The sequence below is a fragment of the Mesocricetus auratus genome, unplaced genomic scaffold (assembly GCF_017639785.1).
Source record: "Mesocricetus auratus isolate SY011 unplaced genomic scaffold, BCM_Maur_2.0 Super-Scaffold_100014, whole genome shotgun sequence".
Taxonomy (NCBI): domain Eukaryota; kingdom Metazoa; phylum Chordata; class Mammalia; order Rodentia; family Cricetidae; genus Mesocricetus; species Mesocricetus auratus.
In genome coordinates, this window is record NW_024429197.1 from 14,826,690 (window position 1) to 14,847,700 (window position 21,011).

At 47.3% G+C, this 21,011-nt stretch overlaps 1 protein-coding gene and 1 long non-coding RNA gene across 5 annotated transcripts in view; one reads left to right on the plus strand and one right to left on the minus strand.

The window, feature by feature from the left end:
* The window catches only part of LOC121143928, a 30,546-nt gene extending 17,062 nt beyond the window's left edge, over positions 1-13,484 (plus strand). Inside the window, exons 2-4 of one of the 2 annotated variants that reach the window (XR_005881242.1) lie at positions 10,850-11,027; positions 12,216-12,259; positions 12,791-13,484. This is a non-coding gene — a long non-coding RNA (uncharacterized LOC121143928). The remainder of the gene's footprint in view (positions 1-10,849; positions 11,028-12,215; positions 12,260-12,790) is intronic. The other variant, XR_005881241.1, reaches the window with a different exon arrangement.
* The window catches only part of Csmd2 (CUB and Sushi multiple domains 2), a 558,343-nt gene that overhangs the window by 312,112 nt on the left and 225,220 nt on the right, over positions 1-21,011 (minus strand). The gene's annotated exons all lie outside the window — the stretch shown is intronic.

Genomic DNA, 21,011 nt, shown 5'->3' on the forward strand with positions numbered 1-21,011 from the left:
TTCAGTTCCCAGCACCCACATGACATACATCTATAACTCCAGTTACACAGGATGCAATGCTCCATTCTGGTCTTGCAGGCACCATGAATACATATGCTACACATACATGTATACAGGCAAATACTCGTGCAGATTTTTTAATCTTAAAAAAAATAAGGTAGAGTTAGGGAGGAAAAATCTAATATTAACTTGTGCCTGTCACATGCATATTCATGCATATGCACAAGTACATGGACAGGCACAAACACACTCTGAAGCACACATCTTCACATACATATGTACATACACACACACATGCATGCACACACAAAGAAAACAAGCAAATAGATAAGGAAAAGAGCATATATGTTGAAAAGGAAGAAACAAAATGACTTGCTCGCAGCTAATATGATTGCCTAACCTAGAAAAACCAAAATAACCAGCTTTAAATCTATTAGCACTAAGGAGAGTTCAGTTAGATGGCAGGTTACAAAAGAAATATACAAAAATCAATACCTTTCTTTCTTTCTTTTTAACCAGCAACAAACAATTAGAAAATGCAATTGCAAAATGATCCTATTTACCAGAACAAGAAAAACCTGCAAAAACACTCAGGAATAAACCTAACAAGCAATTTGCTAGACCTACATGATGAAAACTATAAATGCTTTATTAAAGATGGTTTAAAAAAGTGAGGAGGCCTAGGTAATCTATTGAGCCTTGGGCAGCAGATCAGTACCCATCCCAAGTATACACACAGACTTTGGACTCCCATAGAACAATGTGAGGTGCACTCTCACCCTGAACTCTTGGGGAAGGGTCTAGGCCCTGCCCTATATGAAATGACAGACTATGGACACCCCCATGGAGGGCCTCACCCTCCCTGGGGGAATGAGGGGATAACGGGGGGGGGTTGGGGGGAGGGCACGGGAGGAGGGGAGGGAAAGGGAGAGGGACCTGGAACTGACTTGTGAAGCAACCTTGTTTCTTATCTAAATTTAAACTGGAAAATATAATAATAATAAAAAAGTACCTGAAAAGTGAGGAGTGCACCATAGTTCTGGGAAGGTAGACTCCTTATCAAAAAAACACAGTCCTCTCTAAAACCTTCTGTACATCCCTTATTTGGCAGGAAAGCTGAAAACCATAGTCTGAAGCTCACCAAGAAACAAATACTATGGACCCCCAGTGGGGTGTTTCCACAATAACAAAGATAAATGCCCCTTCCACAACTGAGTGTACTGGAGAAACAAACACACAGTAGGGTGCTGAGGACAGGGAAGTGGATAAGGCACTCACTGTGCAAACTTGAGGGCCTGAGTTCGGACCTCCAGAGCACACAGAAGGCTGAGTATCATAGAAGGCATCTGCAACCCCAGTTAGCCTGCAGGGGACTGGAAGCAACACCAGGAAGCTCTTGCAAGTGCATGGGCCAGCACACAGCATTTCCAAGAGAGTAGTGATTCTCAGCTAATACAAAACTCTGGAGTTTGATGTGATCAAATTGGGAGATGGGGTGTTCTGACTTAAAATGTCTTTTATGAGGGAGAACAAAGCAATGCTGTAAGACCAGTTACCGATCGACAGAACTATTATTTTGCCAAAATATATAAAGCACCCCTACAAATCAGTAAGAGTCATACAAGCAGAAAAGCAGGGTGAGACTATCACTTGGCCATACTGTGAATAGGAGGGGAGGGAGAGGGAGCTGGGATTGACATGTGAAGCAAGCTTGTTTCTAATGTAAATTTTTAAAAAAATTAAAAAAGCATAAACTCATGAGACTGCTACACTTAGAAGTGTATGAATGGGGAATCAGGAGGTGATTTCATTACTTTGGTTTGTTGCTTCTGTTATATTCTGGCTGTGTGACCCAGGCTGGTGGGTGTGCCTAAGCTTCCTATCTGGCTGTGGTCTGTAGGGGAACGTCACAATACCTGGCTAGAAGTTATGTTATTTTTCACCCACAGAGATGGGTTAAAAAAAATAACAAAACTTAACTTTGAGATAGGAAGTAGAAAAATAGTCAGCCTCATACATAGTTTATGGAAGCCTCAAATTGACACAGCATTGGTTTTTTTTCTCTCTTTCTTTTTGGAGTACATTTTGGCAGAATACAAATTTAAAAATAACATCTGCTTTGGCCCAGAAATCCCACTTTAAGGAAGTTTTCCTCTATGTGTACCAGTTTGCACCAAGACAAATGCCTGATGCTGCTAATTACAGGAGGCTGCAGGCAAAGATGCATTACCAGGCAATTGTTAAAAATGAGTGTGCCTGGGCCGGGCGGTGGTGGCGCACACCTTTAATCCCAGCACTCGGGAGGCAGAGGCACGCGGATCTCTGTGAGTTCGAGGTCAGGCTGGACCGATAGCCTCCGAAACAATACAGAGAAACCCTGTCTCGTAAAAACCAAAAAAAAAAAAAAATGAGTGTGCCTACCCCCTTATACGGATCACACTCAGGCTCACAAAGCTACATATCAACTAGTTACTAACTCTTGTCTTTGGAGAGGGCAGTGTATGATTTGAATTTTTCAGGATGAGCACAAATTGCTTTTGTAAATAGCACACACACACACATAAACCCCAAATGCAGTTGTTTAAATAAAAAAAAAAAAAGCCATGCTTAGGGGGAAGGAAACAGAATGCATACAAATGTATGCATGTGATTGTTTTGTTATTTATCTAGCATTTCTCTATTTTCTGAATTTCCTTTGATGACCATACCTAGTGTTTGTAATGGAAATAAATGAGTAAAACCTTTCATTGCTTTTAAAGTTTGGTTTCTTTTTTAGCTGGGAAATGGTTTGGTAAAATCATTGCTCTTTCCTTCAGTTTCTTTAGACAGTGGAGGGGTGAATTTGAAGTGCAAGGCTGGGGGGGGGTGGCACCCCAGGGCACTGGGCATTGACTTGAATGTACTGTAGGAGATGAATAATCAAAACTGGATGCCAAACACAGCAAACAGCTCTCAGGAAAGGGTTCATGTTATCCCATTAAATGACAAATGGCCCATTCCTCACATAATAGCTTGTGTGCAATAAATGGGTGGCACTTTGTTACAACTGTGACTGGACCATGCTGCTACCTGTCCATCCACCACCTGCCCATCAGTGCAAATGTTTGAGTTGTATCTCTGTCTATGGTGATCGGGATGGCTGCGGAAGGGACTGAAATCAAAACAGATAGAATAAAAATCACCCAAAAGACTGCAGGGCGGGGAAGTGGCTTTTATTGAGCACTTACTGTGTACTATTTGTTCCTTGAGCACCACTTGGGACTTTGCAGATGAGGACCATGCGAGATGATGTGCTTGCTCAAGGTTGCCTCATGGGACCTCATCCACGCGGGGTGAGGTTCTGGGCTTCTCACTGTCCTGCCAGGTGGAGCAGGAGAGGGAACTGAGTTGTGGAGTGAAGCAGGAGGGTTCACCTTCACCACGGTACTTCACGGAAGAATTGGGCTGAACACAGACCCCCTTTCCATCTCTGAGGGCAGCTCCAGAGAGTGAAGGAGGGAATTCTGGGGGTGTGTTTAAATAAAGCCCTCAGGTGGGCGTTCCTACTCAGCTATGCAGGAGCTCTTTGTGATTTTACCCTAGTGCCTGTGGGGAACAAGTCAAGTTCACTCAACCCATAGCCCCCGGAATACAAACTTTTCAAAAATATTTGAATGTTGACAGTAGACTCTTCTTACATTCCAGTGGTAATTGGGGTGTGTGCGCATATGTGTTGGTGTCTGACCTAAATTCCGTGAGCATCCTTTTGTGGCTTTATACGGTTGGTTCTCAAGATTTCAGTAGCTAATTGACAGAAGGACAACCAACCTTTCTCTGGGACCCTCAGGCCTGAAGATGCTGGTCCCCAAAGCAATCCTTTCTCTGGCTCCAGGCTGCTGAAGCGGCAGGAGAAGCCAGCGTGCCCTCATATCAGGTCCTCTCCTCCTCCTGTCCTAAGTAGTCTCCAGAGCTGATGTCTAATGGCAGTGACAGGGGTGGGTGCTCAGAGTCACTGCTCCAAGCACTATTGGACCTCCAATGTCCTCTGTGCTTGTTGTTAGAGCCTCTGTCCCTCTGCAGGTTTCTGTGTGTTGGTTAAGTTTCAGTGGCTCCCAAGGCTGAAACAAAGATGCTTTCTTAGGTCATATCTGGTGAGTCAAGTACCAACACACAGTGGCTTTGCCGCAAGGCAGGCTGTGCTGGCAGACCAGCTCCATGCCGCTCTCTATTGTTAGTAACCTGCTTGGCATCTGTGACTTCTCAGCGGGGCCAGCTCACTGCCAGCTACCAGCATCTGCATCCTGGTACCTAGGGGGCTACTTGCCACAATCTAAGTTACTTTGCCCATGCACACAGCATACAGGGAGGGATGGGGAACTAAGCCCAGAGTAGCAGTTCATTCTATGGCTCCTAGAAACTGGCACCTAAGAACCCAGCCTCCGCAGGAATGCCCTGCTTTGTCAACTTTTCCTCCTCTGGATCACACCCTGTCGCTGTACAGGTGTGACTTCCCCTCACAATAAACTACCTGCACTTGAAACCTTGTCTCGGGTCTGTTTGGAGGATATGCAAGCTAGGATGATGCCCCGGTACCCGATGGGTAAGGGCTTTAGCACCAAATGTATGATGTATCAAGATAGGGCCCTTTTCTGGGATCCTCTTTTTTTTGAGATTGTCTGTTGGTGTTCTATCTTCCGCAAGGCATCTACTTGGGAGATGACACCCTTATCTTCTGCAGGATCCCAAACCCGAGAGGTCCCAGGGGGGATGTTATATATACGAACTGCTGCCATGGTCACCAAACATCTCTCAACCCTAGCACTAAGATGGAGCTCTACCTACACCATGCCCAGGACCTTCTGCTTAGAGTCGACATGAAATTCACAGCATCCCTAATAAGCATTCACTGTCACTCCCCAAGTCCTGTGTTAAAGCTCAGGTAAAGAGAAGATCTAGCCAAACCATGGAACTGAGACAGGGGCTCAGGTCCTATTCTGGAATGAGAAATAGCCTCTAGTAATGTTGACAGCCATAGCATGAGCTTGTGTGTGTGTGTGTGTTATGTGTGTACACGTGCATACATTGTGTATGTGGTAGCTGTAACATGAGCTCCTATGTGTGCACATGCATGGTAGGCATGTCATGAGCTTTGGTATAGGTGTGTGTGCATGTGTGCATGTAGCAGCCACAGCATTAACCTCCTGTGATTAGAGAGGCAGAGACTTTCTCTGTATGGGGGCAGTAATCAGCGTTCAAGGAGTTATGGACCCAAACTGGTCCAGTCTAGGCTAACAGAAAGATCTCTGGTGGAGAGATGAACTTGTCTCTTGGATGAGATGACAGAGATTTTGAGCTACACCTTAAATTGAGGAAATCTAGGATATGACAAGAGATAGGTTGGTGGCAGTGGGGACAGAGCCAGGGCTGTCCCTATGGAGGGAGACTAAAGGATTTTTTGCCAAGCTTTGTTTTTCTCTGTAGGGGCCATGCAGAGACAGTGCAAAAATCTGACCTGGTGGTGCTGGCATTCAGGTAACCCTACTGAATGTCTTTTTATGTAGAAAGGAGCTGCATTTCATTGGGGTGTGTAGACACAGGATGTAGGCTGTATCCGTTTTGGGCATTGTGTAGTGAACTATGAAGCCATGTCTTGGGTTACCAGAGATGTCTGAAGCCACAATGCTGGGGTATCCAGGGATCTGATGCCTTTCCTCTCTCGGCTGGACCCCTTGTTACCTTGACCCAGTGGGTGATGAATTCCCATGGCCCCTCCCAATGTGACCCCCTGGCATCTCCTACACATGCCAGGTTCCCAGAGGTCAGGAGCCACGCTGGTCCTGACAACCAGGCTGAGTTCACTCTTGCTAAGTCCTAGGATGAAGCACTTTACATATTAATCAGGTTAGGAATCTGAGCACATATCAGGGGATTGAAATATGTAGATTTTGATGATGAATTCATGCTCATCAGAAAACCAATGACTCATCCTAACTTCATTATCAGGAATTATTTGATGGGGGAATTGGCAGGGGGTGAGGGGGTGGGGAGAGGGAGGCAAAGAGGAGCTTGCTCTCGGTTTACAACCCAGCTACCTTCACTGCCAGAAGCCTGTACTTGCAGCAGGACAGTAGGTCTCTATGGTGCAGGGCTGAGTCCTGCACCCATATCAGAGTCTGCTTTAAAGTGAGTCTGTTGCGTTCACAGTTCTTATACGATCCTCCCACCACAGTCAATCCTTGTTCGCCAATTCCCCCAACTGGAGAATGAGTGACAGTTCTCAAGTGACAGAGCTTCTGTGGCCAGGCACCCTTTGGGGTATGGAGTCAGCTGAGAACACTCATAGACACTCTGGGAATGGCACTTGTCATCTTTAGGTGTTCCTAGAAGGCACTGCTGGGAAATGTGAGCTTAGAGGTGGCAGCTGCAAGCTGCCAGCGGCTGAGTCCTATGGAAATGGAGGACAAGAATGTTCTAGATGGAGGAAACAGTAACTGCAAAGGCCCTGGGGTGGGGAGAGTGTGCATGTGTTCTGTAAGAAGCAGCTATGAGACTGGTGTGGCTGCCGTGGGGGGACAGCAAGAGAATGAGAGAGCTGGAAGGAAAAGGAGAGTGAAGAGGTGGCAGAAGAACGAAGAGAGAGGCAGTAGAGGAGGGGCAGGAGCAGAGGGCAGAGGGCGGAGGGCGGAGGGCGGAGGGCAGAGGGCAGAGGGCAGAGGGCAGGAGCAGACGGCAGAGGGCACAGGGCCTGTGAAAGAGCACACAGAGGCCACAACACTACTGAGAGAAGGAACCAGGCACAAAGGTGGCTCTTCTGTGTGGTAAACTGAGGCATAAGCAGCAGGCAGCAGAGACATGCAGATGGGAAAGAGGCATGGCATGAAGCAGGCTTCACACCAGCACACATCTTGTTGAATAGGAGCACCTGCCTTGACCCTGTTGTGCTAAGTCTGGTAAATGCTGGTTTAGGGACAGAGTGTGGGGGAAGGTGTCCTATGGTAGAGGAGCTAACTTAGAGGGCTCAGACACCTCTTTGACTCTGCTGAGTAATTAGGGGACTCCTTTTCCTTATCTGTGGAATGTGGAACAATATCCTTTCAACAGAACTTTCTGGAAGCCACAGCCTCTGTTATTTCTCGAGATCTGTGGCTGGTCTCCTTAGTGATACCTACAGGTGGATGTGTGTGTCCCATGTCCATGGCCGGAAGAACCTTGGACTGGAGGCTCATGGGCTAAGGTCAAGAGTTCACTCCTTTCCTATCTTATAGTTCACTTCCTTTGAAAGGACACAGCTGAACAACATTGAGCAGGGGTTCCAGCCTCCAGTCACCCAGATGCCACCCGGTACGAGCCAATTCTTTTTTGATTGGGGAGCAGGAAGTGCTCTTGCCAGGCAACTCGCGTGAACTTATTTGAAGGCGACAAACTGATTCAAACTCAACAAACACATACTTCATGAATGAGATGTGTCCCCTAGTCTCTGGCATTTGAATACTTGGTCCCCAGCTGGGGGCTCTGTTTGGGGAAGCTTAAGAAGATGGCCTTGTGTGAGGAGGTTTGCTGCTGGAGGCCAGCTTTGAGAGTTCAAAGACTCTCCTCACTCATACTTCATGTTTGAAGATCGAGATGTAAGAAAACAGCTGTTTGGTGGGAATATGGCTTCATGGAAGCCCCCAGCTTTCTGTTCCTGCCACCGTGTCTCTGCTCTAGGATGGTGGACTCTAACCCACTGGAACTGTAAGCCCAAATAAACCCTGTCTCCTACAAGTCACCTTGGTCATGGTATTCTACCACAGCCATAGAAAACACAGGCACTCCATGGAAAAGCTGCTTTCATATGCCATGCCACCTATCCCTGCCAGTTTGGAATGAGGACACCAAGATTTAGAAGTCAGATCTTCCGAGGTTACATGTCTTACAAGTGTGGGTATAAGGTGGCCTCCATAAAGGGCCTTTGACTCTAAGCCAAGTTTTTATTTTCATATGTTAGACTGAGGATTGGATTTAAGACCTTGCACCTGCTGGACAAGAGCTCTGCCAAAGAACCATATTCCCATCCAACAGTTCCTTCCTTACAGTGTACGCATTCATTCTGTGTGTGTGTGTGTGTGTGTGTGTGTGTGTGTGTGTGTGTGTGTGTGATGTATGTTGCATGCATTTGAGTGCACATGTCCTTGTGACTATGCACGCATGTGGAGGATGGGGAGGAAGATGCTGGGAGTCTTCCTCTAGCATTCATCTTACTGCACTGAGACAAGGTCTCCCTGGATAGGCAGCTCTTGCTGGTTCGGCTAGCCTAGCTGACCACTGAGTTCTTAGGATATTTCTGTCTCAGCCTCTGTTTCCAGTACTGGGGTTACTTGCGTGCACAGCCATCCCTGGCTTTAAGGTGGGTGCTGGGAATTTGTGTTCAGGTCCTCAAGTTTGCTCAGCAAGTGCTCTTCTCTGAGCACTCCCAACCTCACATCCTTTCATTCTTGACCCTCATCCTGGCCCTGGTTGGTAGACTTAGAGAGGTGAAGCACTTTGTCCAGGGTCGCACAGACAGTCAACATCATTTCCTGCCAGCTCACGAAATCTAAATGTTAAGAAACAGTGGTGGCCTGCAGCTATTCTAAGCAAACATCCCACTCTCCAAATCTACCATCCAGGCTACAGCTCCCACTGAAGGGCTATGGTGGAATCATTATGACACTCCAAAGAGACAAAGCATTGCAAATTGAATGGCAAAAATCTATTTTCACATGCTGATGAAGACATAGCTGACATTGGAAGAGTGAATCGCTCTGCAGAAACACACAAGCCATGCTTTTCTTTAAAAAAGATACACCAAAAAACTTGGAGTTATAGCTTAAGAAAAATAAGAGCAGCTGACTATCACAGATAAAAATGCCCTTTTGCCTAATTGGATGTTTAATAAGGACTCCTAATTAATTCCCCTGAATGGAGAGGTTTTTACACTGGTGTTATCTCAGCCCCCTTGCTGACGGAGCTGGTTATTTCCAGATACAGAATAATGAATCTTTTCCAGCCAGGCCAGGAGTCACCAGAGACTTGTCTACTTCCTTGTGAAGGTAATTATTCGATAAGGCACCAGGGGGAGGTGGAGCAGGGGAAGGAGCTGGGCGTGGATAATTACAAGCAGAAGGGCTGGGGGTTTCCTTTGGGGAACTAGGGAGCCCACTGTTGGGCAGGGGTTGGAAAAAGAGTTGGCAATTGCACAGGAATCACTGGTGGGAGGGTAGATGGCACATCAGTGTCTGGGATGTCATCTCTGTTCAGAGTGAGGCCTAGGGACACTTGCCCTCCTGTGAACAGTGTCACTTGATAGAGCTTGACAGTCTAATAATTGTGAGTCGATTGGGCTGCAAGTCGGAGTCTGGAAGCAAGCCTGTCTGCGACTCTTCTTGGCTGGGTCAAAGGCTGGGCTGTCACTGCCTGGGGACCCTTGTGGCACCACCAAGATGACATGAAATGAAATGGGTTATCTGGACAACTCAGGCCTCAGACCAGCAATGAGAACGGCGTGGCTAAATGACACAGACCATTTGTCTACAGTGACAGGGCTCTCCTGAGCACGAAGACTGGCAGCAGATGTCCCCAGCTGTCCCATGCTGGCTACAGGGCTTCCATCAGCCACAGCCCAAGAAGGCAACCTAGCACAGAGGCAAAGGGGCTGGGGCAGGGGGTGTGGGGCCACAGATGTCTTCTCTGAATAGCCACAGACCTCTTATATCCTGGGGGCAAAAAGAAAGAGACTGGGGGCAAAGAAGGGTTCGGGCCATACTCGGGAGGCTCTATGACCTTGAGTGAGTAACCTCTAGGAATTTGCTCCACACAGTTGCTTCAATATGCAAAGGAAACAAGGAGGGCAGTTGCCTGGCACACAGTAGGTCTTCCACAAACATGGCTCCTGCTTTCTTGCTCACGCAATCCTGAAGAAGAAATATCACCTTAGTGGGCAAAGATCCTGCTTGGGAGAGGGGTCTGTGGTGCTGTGCCCGTTTGCAAACTCGTAGACATTTTGGGGTACTAAGCCTCAAATTCCAGTCATCTGGGAGGAAGACCTGCAATCTGCAACCTGCCCTATGAAGTGAGGGTAAAAAGTATTCAGAGTCTAGTGGGATTCACCCAGAGTCACGGCCATGGATCTTCAGCCTTGACTTTCTCCTGCAGTCCTTTAGGACTGTACCAAATGACTCTGTGATATTAGAGCCACCCGGCATGGCAGGGACATCACTTCCCTGTGCTGTGGCCTCTGCCTTGCGCCAGCTAGAGGCTGCATCCCTGACTCAGCAACTGCAGAGGCTGAGACTAGCAGCACCTTGAACCTGGAGCACATGCTGGGAGGCAGGGGATGGAGGAGGGGGTGAGGGAAAAGAGGCCAGTCCCTGTCCTATTGCTATGCAAGGTCTAAGGAAGGACAGACAGGATGAAAAGTTGGGCATAACCAAGGCCCACTGTGCCAAATGAGTTCTTGTAAGGCTACACAAGGGCCCCAGAGGGCAAGCTCACTGAGGACACACGAATTGCTGGCAGCACACTTGGTACTGAAATCCACCGGGAGGGCCATGCTCCTCCAGGCTGCACTCCTTGGGGTCAAGAGAGAAAAGTGAATTTGAGGACAGAGGAAGAGAGGAGACGGATGAGAATTATAGATCCAGGTTTAGAGTCCAGAGACGGGGGCTTGATTCCCTTCCAGCTTAGGCACTTATCAGCTGTGCGACATTAAGCAGCTGTCTTTATTTTTTTGACACTCCAGACTTCCCCCTTGATGAAGAGAGACAGGTTATTCTTTGGGGTTAGAGAGTAATATACATGGACCCCTATTCCAGGATCTCACATCTGGTCACTCTTATCTCAATTCCTGCAGGTGTGCTAAGGTAAACTGAGGACGGAAGAGGTCAGAGGGATTATACCACAGGACATGCTCTGAGGGCGAAGGAGGACCCTGGACCAGTTGCTGTGGGATCTGCCCAACAAGCCAAACGGGAAACCCAGGAAACCCAGTTACTCAGGAGAGTGTGTGAGAAGGAGGCTAAATCTCTCAGGTTAGTTTTCTTTATCTGCAAGGAGCCCATGCAAATGCCTAACTCAGAATTGGCAGTGAAATCTCGCTGGGATGAGACAAGAGTGGCATTCAATATACAGAATAGCCCTGATTCAGTCAGAGACAACCAATAGATACTTGTCTGCAGTTTTAACTTTAAAAATAAATTTTATGTGTATTTATGGTATATAAGATGATGCTTTAAGGCATATGTGTGTGTGTACAGTGTTATGCATGTGGTTGTTAGGGTGGAGCCAACTGGTCTACCTGCCATCTCACAGAGTTAACTGTGCCCCTTGTTCCCTGTGGCATTGGCCAGTCACAGAAGGATATATACTGATGATCTCACATGCAGAATTCCCCAAATAGAGGAAAGTTACACATACAGATAAAGTACAGGAATATGGAAACACACACACACACACAAGAAAGAGAATAAAAGTTGGTTTCCCAGATGGCTGGGTGGGAGTCAGGGCAGAAAGCAGCCACTATATAAATGAATGAGTGGATGAGTGACCACTGATGAGCAGTATGCAGGCTATGGTTAATCACAGGGTCATTTATATAGTGCTCATTTATCTTGAGGGCATTCCCATTGCCAAAGGGCTTTGAGACTAGGCCCGAGGAGCCCAATGCCACGTTTTCCCATTGGGTGGTGGGAGAAAGAGCCTACGAGGAGGTCATGGAGATGCTTATGATCACAGGATGCCTGCCTATGTTTACACCTGTTGGCACGGGGACTTAAACTGAGTTCTGAGGGCTCACTGATGGCGGGCCAAGTCTTTGCTTCAAAGAGTTAGTATTGGGAAGAGGATGAATGACAAAGTGACAGCAGAGGAGCTTACAACCTCAAGGACCCGGGAAGAAGGACATGTTTTTCTAAGACCTACACAGAGCAGGCAAGGGGGGGGGTGAAGTCAACTTCAGAAGTCCCTTCAAGGACTGAGACCATCTTGTTCACCCACTTATCCCCCAAACCAGCATGAAACTGGCAGGCAAATCTGTTTATGAAATGCATGAGGAGAGTCCATCATTTTAGGTCATAGATGTGCTGGCTTGAACACATGAATAAATCACAGTCAAACATGTATGTCAAGCATATGCTGAGAAAGTCAATAATGAATCCATTAATATGAAGACTGACTAGTTCTCAATGGCTAAAACCACCATTTTCCTTATTGTTTTGCAGGAACTCCCACGAGGGTGTTAAAAAATACTGCACACTGGGGCTGGGTAAGTACCTCAGCAGTCAAGAGTGTGCATCAGCTCTTGCAGAGGATCCAAGTTCAGTTCCCAGCACCTATTTTAGGTAGCTCACAACCACCTACATAACTCCAGGGATTCAATGACCTGCACTAGCATGCACACACTCACACACAGGCACATACTTTTACATAATGATTTTAAAATTACCATATCCAAGTGCTATTCTGCAAAGTTTAGGATCATGGAGGCTAGGGCCAGAAAGTGGGGGTTGGGACACCAATCTGCATTCTGAAACACCCTTGCAGCCAATTTTCTGAGCAGGAAATTAATGGGAGGATCTTGAGTATAGTCAATACTAGGGGGTATTTTAGAAAGCAGGAGTACAATCAAGGGGAGGTCTTTGGAAGAAAGTATGAGGTCCCTGGAAGCTGCAGTATTTTCTGCTTCTTCTCCCTGTACCCTGTCTGTCACCTAACAGTCAGGAGACAATGAGTTCCTGAGAGGGATTACCCCCTGCTTCATACTCTTTGATGTCCTTCATCTTGTCTTTCCCCAAAGCTTATCCAGCCCGGGACCTCCACAGCAGTGCTCAGCAAGACCCACAGTCTCACCCCAAGGCATTCCAACACAGTTGCTGAGGGATGTCACCTTCTTCCACTGATGCTGCTTCTCATGGCAGTCATGGCTGCAGGGTGCTCATTCAGTCTGGCCCAGGGCTGCACACCACTCATTCAGTCTGGCCTCTCTTCCTGCCCCTTCTCTTTGGCCCAGAGACCAACATGGACACTCCTCTCTGCTTTCTCTGCATCTTACCTCAGGCACCTCTCAGTGACCCATGGAAGAAACGGGAGAAGATGAAGCTCCACACAGGCTTGGCTTTTGAGACAGGAGTGAGACTTAAAAGGGGCCCTCAGTGGTCATCAAGTTCATGGCTGACAATGGGAGTGTGCTCACCCCTCTCTGATTGCCTTTTCTCCTGTCACCCTGGGGTTTGGAGGCAGGAGGCAAAGGGCACTCGAGGGAATCCTGGTGGGACAGGTGGTTGGTAAATTGATTCCTCCCCAAGCCTGGGGTGTAGCAGCAAGCTGTGCCCATTAAGCCTCTTACTGCCAGCTAAGTGTGCTGGTCTGAGGGCTCGAGTGAAAAGTTGAGACTGATGGGGGTACAGAAGATGGCACGAGGCGCCAGACAGCCATTTGCTTAGCAAACTCACTAATTCTAACCTCTGCCTCTCAGACCAAAGATCTTTTGAGTGGAAAGAATAAAAAAGAAAGTAATATTTAATACCTCTCTCTCTCTCTCTCTCTCTCTCTCTCTCTCTCTCTCTCTCTCTCTCTGTGTGTGTGTGTGTGTGTATCTCTCTCTATCTCTCTCTGTGTCTCTCTGTCTCTTTCTCTCTGTCTCTGTCTCTCTGTCTCTCTGTCTCTCTCTCTCTCTAGGAGTCTAACTGATTTCTCAGGTAAAAGGTGGTAAGGGGAAGTGGAAAAGACAAAAAGAGAAAACAGACAACCGAGACACCATCCATGCCTCATGCAGCCATCGGTTCTCTCCAATCCTGGCCACCACTGGGCTGTTTCTGTGTTTATAGGACTGGCCAATGACTTGCATGATTTAAGATCTTTCCTGGCACTGATCAGCTTTCCCTGGACAAGCGGTTTGCTGATTAATTATTAATCAGACAGAGTTTAGGAGGAGTAATCAGCAAGAGTCAGTGCTAATTTGCAAATGTCCCCCAGGAAGGTGATTACTTAAAATACTTGGTTGGAGAGGCTTCATGTTAACCTTTGCAATTAGCCACAGGACGCTGAGATCGGCCAGGCACAGTCCTGGGGCAAACCCATATGCGTCCTAAAAGCAAGCCCAGGACCTGGGGATTTCTTTTCTTTTCTTCTCTTTTTCCTTTTCTTCATCATTCTGTAGGCAGTTGGGATGGGGGTGGAGAGGACAGGAAAGGCATGAACAAATACAGACATATCAGTAAGAAAATACTAGGTATGGATAAAGGTCTGAAATAAAGCAAGATATTAGGATAGACATCTAGGGTCTGCTTGAGACTGTATGGAATGGAAAGCTTTCCTATGGAGGAGATATTGAAGTGAACTTAATGTTTCAAAACACACAGGTCATTTAAATAAGTGTGCGTGTATGAGAGAGAAAAGAGGGGGGCACATGCTTTGAAGCAGGAGGACTTTAATATTGAAAGAATAAAATCTTGTTTGCTTTCTTTAGGTCTTGTTTTTTATTTCGGTTTTGGTTTTCAAGACAGGGTTTCTCTGTGTAGCTCTGGAGCCAGTCCTGGAACTTATTCCATAGACTAGGCTAGCCTCAGACTCATAGAGACCCGCCTGTCACTGCCTCCCAAGTGCTGGGATCAAAGGTGTGCAGCAACACTGCCCTGCGGGAATAGAATCTTAAAGGCAGTAGGAAGAAGTCCAGAGACAGGTCCTGCTAGCACTTCCGAGGAAGGATGAAGGCGGGTTGCAGCTGGACTGTGGTGGGGATGAGAGAGCGAGTGAATAAGTTGAAGGGGTCGGCTAGGCAAAGTAGAACCTGGCTGTGGGAGGAGAGAGAAAGCCAAGATCCAATTTGATTTTCAAGCTAGAACACTTTCCTTGCTTCCTGCAGAATGGATTCTGAGATGGTTAGAACTGGGTCACTGAGCAGCCCAAAGACACCGATGGCAGAAGCTGTTTATCCTTGGAGGTAGGCTGATGTGGGAAGCCATAGGGGAGGGAGGGAGAGGAGCTATTCCAGTAGGAAGGGGAGGAGAAGTCCAAACTGAAAGGAAACCATCAAAACCAGTGAAAGAAGGGGTGAGGCAAAGGAGACACAAGCGCACAGTAGAATAGAAGCCGAAAAGAAATGAAATTCTGACACGGGTGAACCTGGAAGACATTATTCTAAACACAAAAGAGCACTGTACATTCCGCTTACAGGACATACCCAGAGAAGTCAGACTCAGAGGGACAGACGGAAGGGCGTCACCAGAGTCTGGAGGCTGCCATTTAATGGCTATATAGTTTCAGCTGGGGGGGGTGAGGGTGGGCAATGATGGACAGGGTTGTTATCCAGTGTCCTTAATGCCACCAAATTGTACATTTAGTGAAAAAAATGGCAAATTTAATGTAATACATATTTTACCACACTATAAAAAAAGACATCTACTTTGGATATGTTCATTTTGAGATTCTTTTTAATACACATGGAGCTCAAAGGGCTGAAATTTTAATGGAGAGCTACTGGCATGCAGTTGATATCGAAAGCTGATCTGTGAGGTCGCCTGGCAATGAGGGAAGATGGGAAAAGGGAGGGTTCTGGGTCCTCTTGGGCAGACGCTGAGCAGTGGAGATGAGAGAAAAGGAGACTCCCAGGAAGGATCCTGGTAGCAGGCACATGACTTCCTGGTAGCCAAGAGAGGGAAGCTGCCTTATGGTTACTGTTGCTATGAGGAAATGCCACGACAAAGAAGCAAGTTGGGCATTGAAGGAAGTCAAGGCAGGGCCTCAAACAGGGACAGAACCTGGAGGCAGGAGCTGATGCAGAGGTCACAGAGGAGTACTGCTTACTGATTTATTTCTCATGGCTTGCTCAACCCACTTTTTTTTAAAGGCCTGAGGACCACCAGCCCAGGGATGGCACCACCCACCATGGGCTGGGCCCTCCCCCATCAATCACTAATTAAGAAAATACCATACAGGCTTGCCTAGAGCCTCATCTTACAGAGATATTTTCTCAACTGAAGTTCCTTCCTCTCTGATGACTCTAGCTTAGGTCAAATATGTTGCCAGAAAACCAAATCACATGCAGTTGGGTGAGTGATAGTGGATTTGAACACCTGGGATCACTTGTAGTCTGCTTTAGTGACAATGTTGGGTATAAATAAGGAAGAGAATGGTTTTGGTGCTCAGAGTAGCTGAGAAACTGTTTGGTAACTTAGTGGGGTGGAGAAACAAGAAATTTTGTGGGTATCTGATTTTAGGTATGGTTAGGTTTTTTCAGAGTGGTCAAGAGATAAAAAAATAAAGAATGCAAGAAAAGAGAAGGTGTCTCTAGCAGAGATGTCTGGAGAAGATAAGACCTAGCCACAAGGAGAGGTTGGTTTGGGGACATGGGGTATGACAGAGGCCATCTCACCAAGCATTTTAATTGCTCACCCACATTTCCTGGCTTCCTTTGAGCTAGTTTGGACCATGTGGTAATTTCTAACCAATGAAAAAAGGAGCCAGGAGTAAAGTATATCATACCTGGGTTAGGATAGTCAAAAGTTCATGCTGGATTCTTAACTAACGCCCCCCCCCATGCCACTGGAGAAGGTCACATATTCCAGATAGTGCAGTCACCAGATGGGGGAATGCTCTTGAGCCTAGGTACCCACTTCATGCATGATTCTGGATTACAGAAAGAAATATTCCTTAGTGGTAATAAAGTAAGAAATATTCCTTAGTGGTATTGCATGACTAAGTTTTAGGGTCAATGGCTATTTCTTCTTAAAATTTATTTAATGTGTGTGGGTGCTTCATCTGCATGTGCAACATGAGAGGACCTGGTCCTATGAAGGGCGGAAGAAGGCATTGGATTCCCTGGGACTAGAGATACAGATGGCTGTGAGGCATCATGTGGGTGCTGGGAATTGAACGCAGGTCCTCTGGAAGAGTGCCCTGAGTTGATGGTTTTCAAATTAGGGGGGAGTCAAGAGGTGAGGCTGGGGTGGGAGGCAAGGGCTAGTTAGATCCAAATGGATCTTATGTGCCTTATCAGGGCTTTGGATTCTGTCCTGTTAGACAACAGAGAATGATTGAGAGCTTTCGCCTGGGGCTCAGAATGTCAGAGCTGCATTTTAATTAAGCCATTCTGATAGCAGTGGGGAGAATGAATTAGAGAGAGCAGAGATGCTGGGAGACCAGGAGAAAGGCTATTAAAACCCACAAAGCAGAGAAGATGATGGGCCGAATTCAGAGAGTGGCAGCAAGACTAGAAAGACATATTGTAGGAAGTATGCTGGGAGAACTTAGCCCTTAATAGAATGTGGCTGGTTAGATGGGCATGGAATGGGGACAAGTCCCAGGATCTGAGATAAGTAGGTAGTGCCAAAAATAATAAAGGAAACAAATTTGGCCTTTATGCAGTCAACGATGAGCAGAGATGGGGCAAACTTGGTTAGAGACAATGGTGGCATGTGGCTGGGACAATACCCACCAAGTTATTGGCTCTATAGTTTGATATTCAGTGGAGAGGTGGGGCTGGGGATACAGCTTTGGGTTTCAAAACAAACATATTGTGTCTGAAGCCTTAATAGCAGGTAAATTGATCCAAAGAGGATATGTTCCTTGAACAGGGCAATAAGACAGGAATTGAGCCTTCAGGTCATCAAAGGAGAGACAATTGAAAAGAAGGCTTGGAAGACCAGGAAGAGGGAAGTTGGGAAGTAGAACACATGCTTAGCATTTGCAAGGCCCTGGGTTCAAATCCCATGTAATGCATCAAACATAAAACAAAGTCAAGAATCAGAAAGGTGAGCCTGAAGGTAGAGAAAGGAGAAAATATCCAATATAAGATACCCAATATTAAGTGTTACAGAACATCTTTCAAGATGGCATCTGAAATGCCTTTTGGAGTCAGTGGTGGGTTTTGTTGAGGGAACGGGTGTATTCTGATGATGTTCTTAGAGTGACTAGGCTCAAGGAAGTATGAGGTTTGAAGGGGGAGTAAATGAGGGGAATAACAGGAACCAAAGTCTGGGAACACCATGTGTACCACTCTTCAAGAAGCTTGGGTTAAACTGGGCATGGTAGCTCAGGCCTTTAATCCCCGCACTTAAGAGCTTTGTGAACTAGAAGCCAGCATAGCCTACATACATGTTCCAGGACAGCCAGTCCTATACAGTGAGACTCTTTCTTAAAACACAGAAGCTTGGGTGGCAAATGACCTGGATGCCAGAAGCCACATCTTCTGTGGGATCTCCCTGTGTGGACCAGTTTCACACCCTCCCTCCCCAAATGACCCAGACTGCAGAGCTGAACCATTCCAACAGTGAAGGTGGGTGATGAGTTTACTAGACCCAAGATAAATGATTAGTGGGTGTTTTATTAGGGAACAACTTACACAGATAATATTAAAGAAACACTACAGCCTCTCTCTGCCCTTCAGATCCAATCTGTGGACAGAGAGAGAGACAGAGAGAGAGAGAGAGAGAGAGAGAGAGAGAGAGACAGAGACAGAGACAGAGACAGAGACAGAGACAGAGACAGAGACAGAGAGACAGAGAGAGACAGAGACAGAGAGACAGAGAGAGAAAGCCCCACCTCAGGCTTCCCTCTTTCCACTTCAGTCTGTACCTGAAGCCACGCCCAAAAGGGTGTGGCCACTAACACAAATACACCGGCAAGGCTCTGCAGCTACACAACAGATTATCAGTTTTTTATGTGCATCCTGCTGCCCTGGTGAATCTATGAGTGTCACACCCTATTCAATGGTTGGAGAGAAGTTGAGATTAAATGAAGTCTAGGCTTAAAGAGAGAGAGCACACCAAGGACATCCTGGGAACCTGGAAAGAGATTGCAGGAGCCACAGAGGGGAGAAACTCTGGTGGAGTATAGGCTAGGCTAAGCTAAGGATGAATGGAGTGCACATTTGTGGCCAAACAAGGAAATGGAAGCCTTGGACATTCCAAATGCATCAACATTGTTCCAGAAGACAGGACTTGCCAGAATGTGGGAGCCCCTAAGAAGGGCCCAGAACAATTCCTACCATCTGTCTTAGCTGTGCCGCCAGGCACCTGGCAGCTCCTCAGAAGAGGTCGAGGACAGCATCTTGTTGTCTGTGCCCTTCACAGCCCTGGCACAGGCCTCCTAACAGATGAAGTAGTTAGTATGAACCTGTTGCACGCCGCCAGAGCCATGGGGGGCAGGCCAGCTGCCCGACTTCTACTTCCCACGCACAGGCCTCTGAGCCCCAAGCTTGAGCAGAGTCCCTGTTTGTGGCAGACAACACAGCCTTGAGCCCTTCTCCCCCAGCTCAGCCTTTTGTTTTCTTCCTGAAAGCTTGTCCTCACCTGAAGAAGGGAGGAGAGGACATCACATTGCTCCTCAGCACAGGGTGTGGGAGCCGGGGCTTTGGCTCTTTGGACCCGTGCATGCCAGCGGCCTGCTAGGGCACTAATCCCTTCCTATGGCTTGGCTATGGAGCTTGTAATGCTATTTCCAACTCCAAGAGATGCATGAGATGAGATTTTAAAAGGCTAGTTATTTATGGCCTGGCTCCTGATGGCTACAACAGATGTAATTTCATGGGCTCCATCAGAAGCGATCAGTTTCTTGGTATGGCTTAAAGCAGCGCGATGTAACGGGAAAGGAGAGGCAGGGGAGGCACCGCACGGCTGGGGACAGCAGCACGGGCCTAGTCTTGGCTTTGGTTGGTCTGCTTGCTCACCAGATCCCCTGAGTGAGGCTCAGCATCCCGGGTCCTGTACCATCCCCACTGCTTTCTGGACATCTCTGCTAGCTTGGGACCGTGGTCCTGCCTAGCTTCCGATGTTTAAGAAGATAAAACCTCAGAAGACACATTCCAGGTCTTACATGAAGTTGAAAGGCAGCTAGGGCATGGTGATGGTTCCACAGACTCCTTCCCACAGCAGAAAGATCTCAGACTCCCTCCCACCCCCACTCAGTGACGTCACCCCCGACCTTTTTCTCTTGTTGTGGGGTCGTTGCTGCTATTCCCCTATCCTGCTCATTTCTGTTATGAGATTTCACGGGTGCCTGCTGTTCACTCTGTGATTATTTTGGGATCATAAGTTCCACAGAGGCACAGGCCTCCATCGTCTTCACTGTGCTCCTAGGCCAGACAAGGCACAGACCTAAGAACTATGTGGAGATAGACACGGCTGTGACGGAAGGAGAATGGTGATAAAAATGTAGGCGGGCCATGACAGTGAGGGTAAAAATAAAGACGAGCTGTTGACTCTTCAGGGAAATCTGACACCAAACTTGGCTGACTGACTGCCTGAGTTCATCAACCACCCTTGCAGGTCTTATCCCAGAGTTCTGCTGCTCAGAGCAGCCTTATTTCCATCCTTGCTGTAGACTCGGCTTCCCTACCATGCCTGTTTTATGCTAGAATGGCCAGCACGTACTGCCCATCTCCTCTACCTTAGCACCGCCTCTCCTTGCCCTGTGCATTCAGTTCAGCCCCCACAGTCATTCTGTCAGAGACATGGATGCCCCCAACTCCCCTCTGTCATTCATAACCCTTCCTTTGAGCCTTCAGGTCTCATGCAGCCATGCTGGCCTCAAATTCACTATGAATCTAAGGATGACCTTGAACTTCATGATCCTCCTACATCTACCTCCTGAATGCTTCGATTATAGGTATGCACACTCACTCAGTTCATTTGAGACTAAGGTTTGAGCCCTGGGCTTCCTATGTGCTAGGCGAGTACTCTACACACTGAGCTGACACCCCATCCCTATAGCTGAGATGTTTTTTAATGTCCTCCCTTCCCTGATTCAGAGCTGCAGCAGTGCAGGCAGGTCCCTCTCCAGCCCCAGTGCCTACAAACACGTTTTACAGCTGCCTCTGGGCCTTCAAGTTTGACCCCATTAGAATTCAGAGTATTCTTGCTCTTGTGCTTAAGGTTTTCAGTAGCTTTCCACCACCGTGGAATCCTCTCTGTGAACACAAGGCAAGGCTCTCCTGAGGCCACACTCTTCTGCTGGTTGTTTAGAGCCTCATGGACTGTCATCTTCCTGCCCCAGTCCTTGCAACTGGCTTACAATGCCCC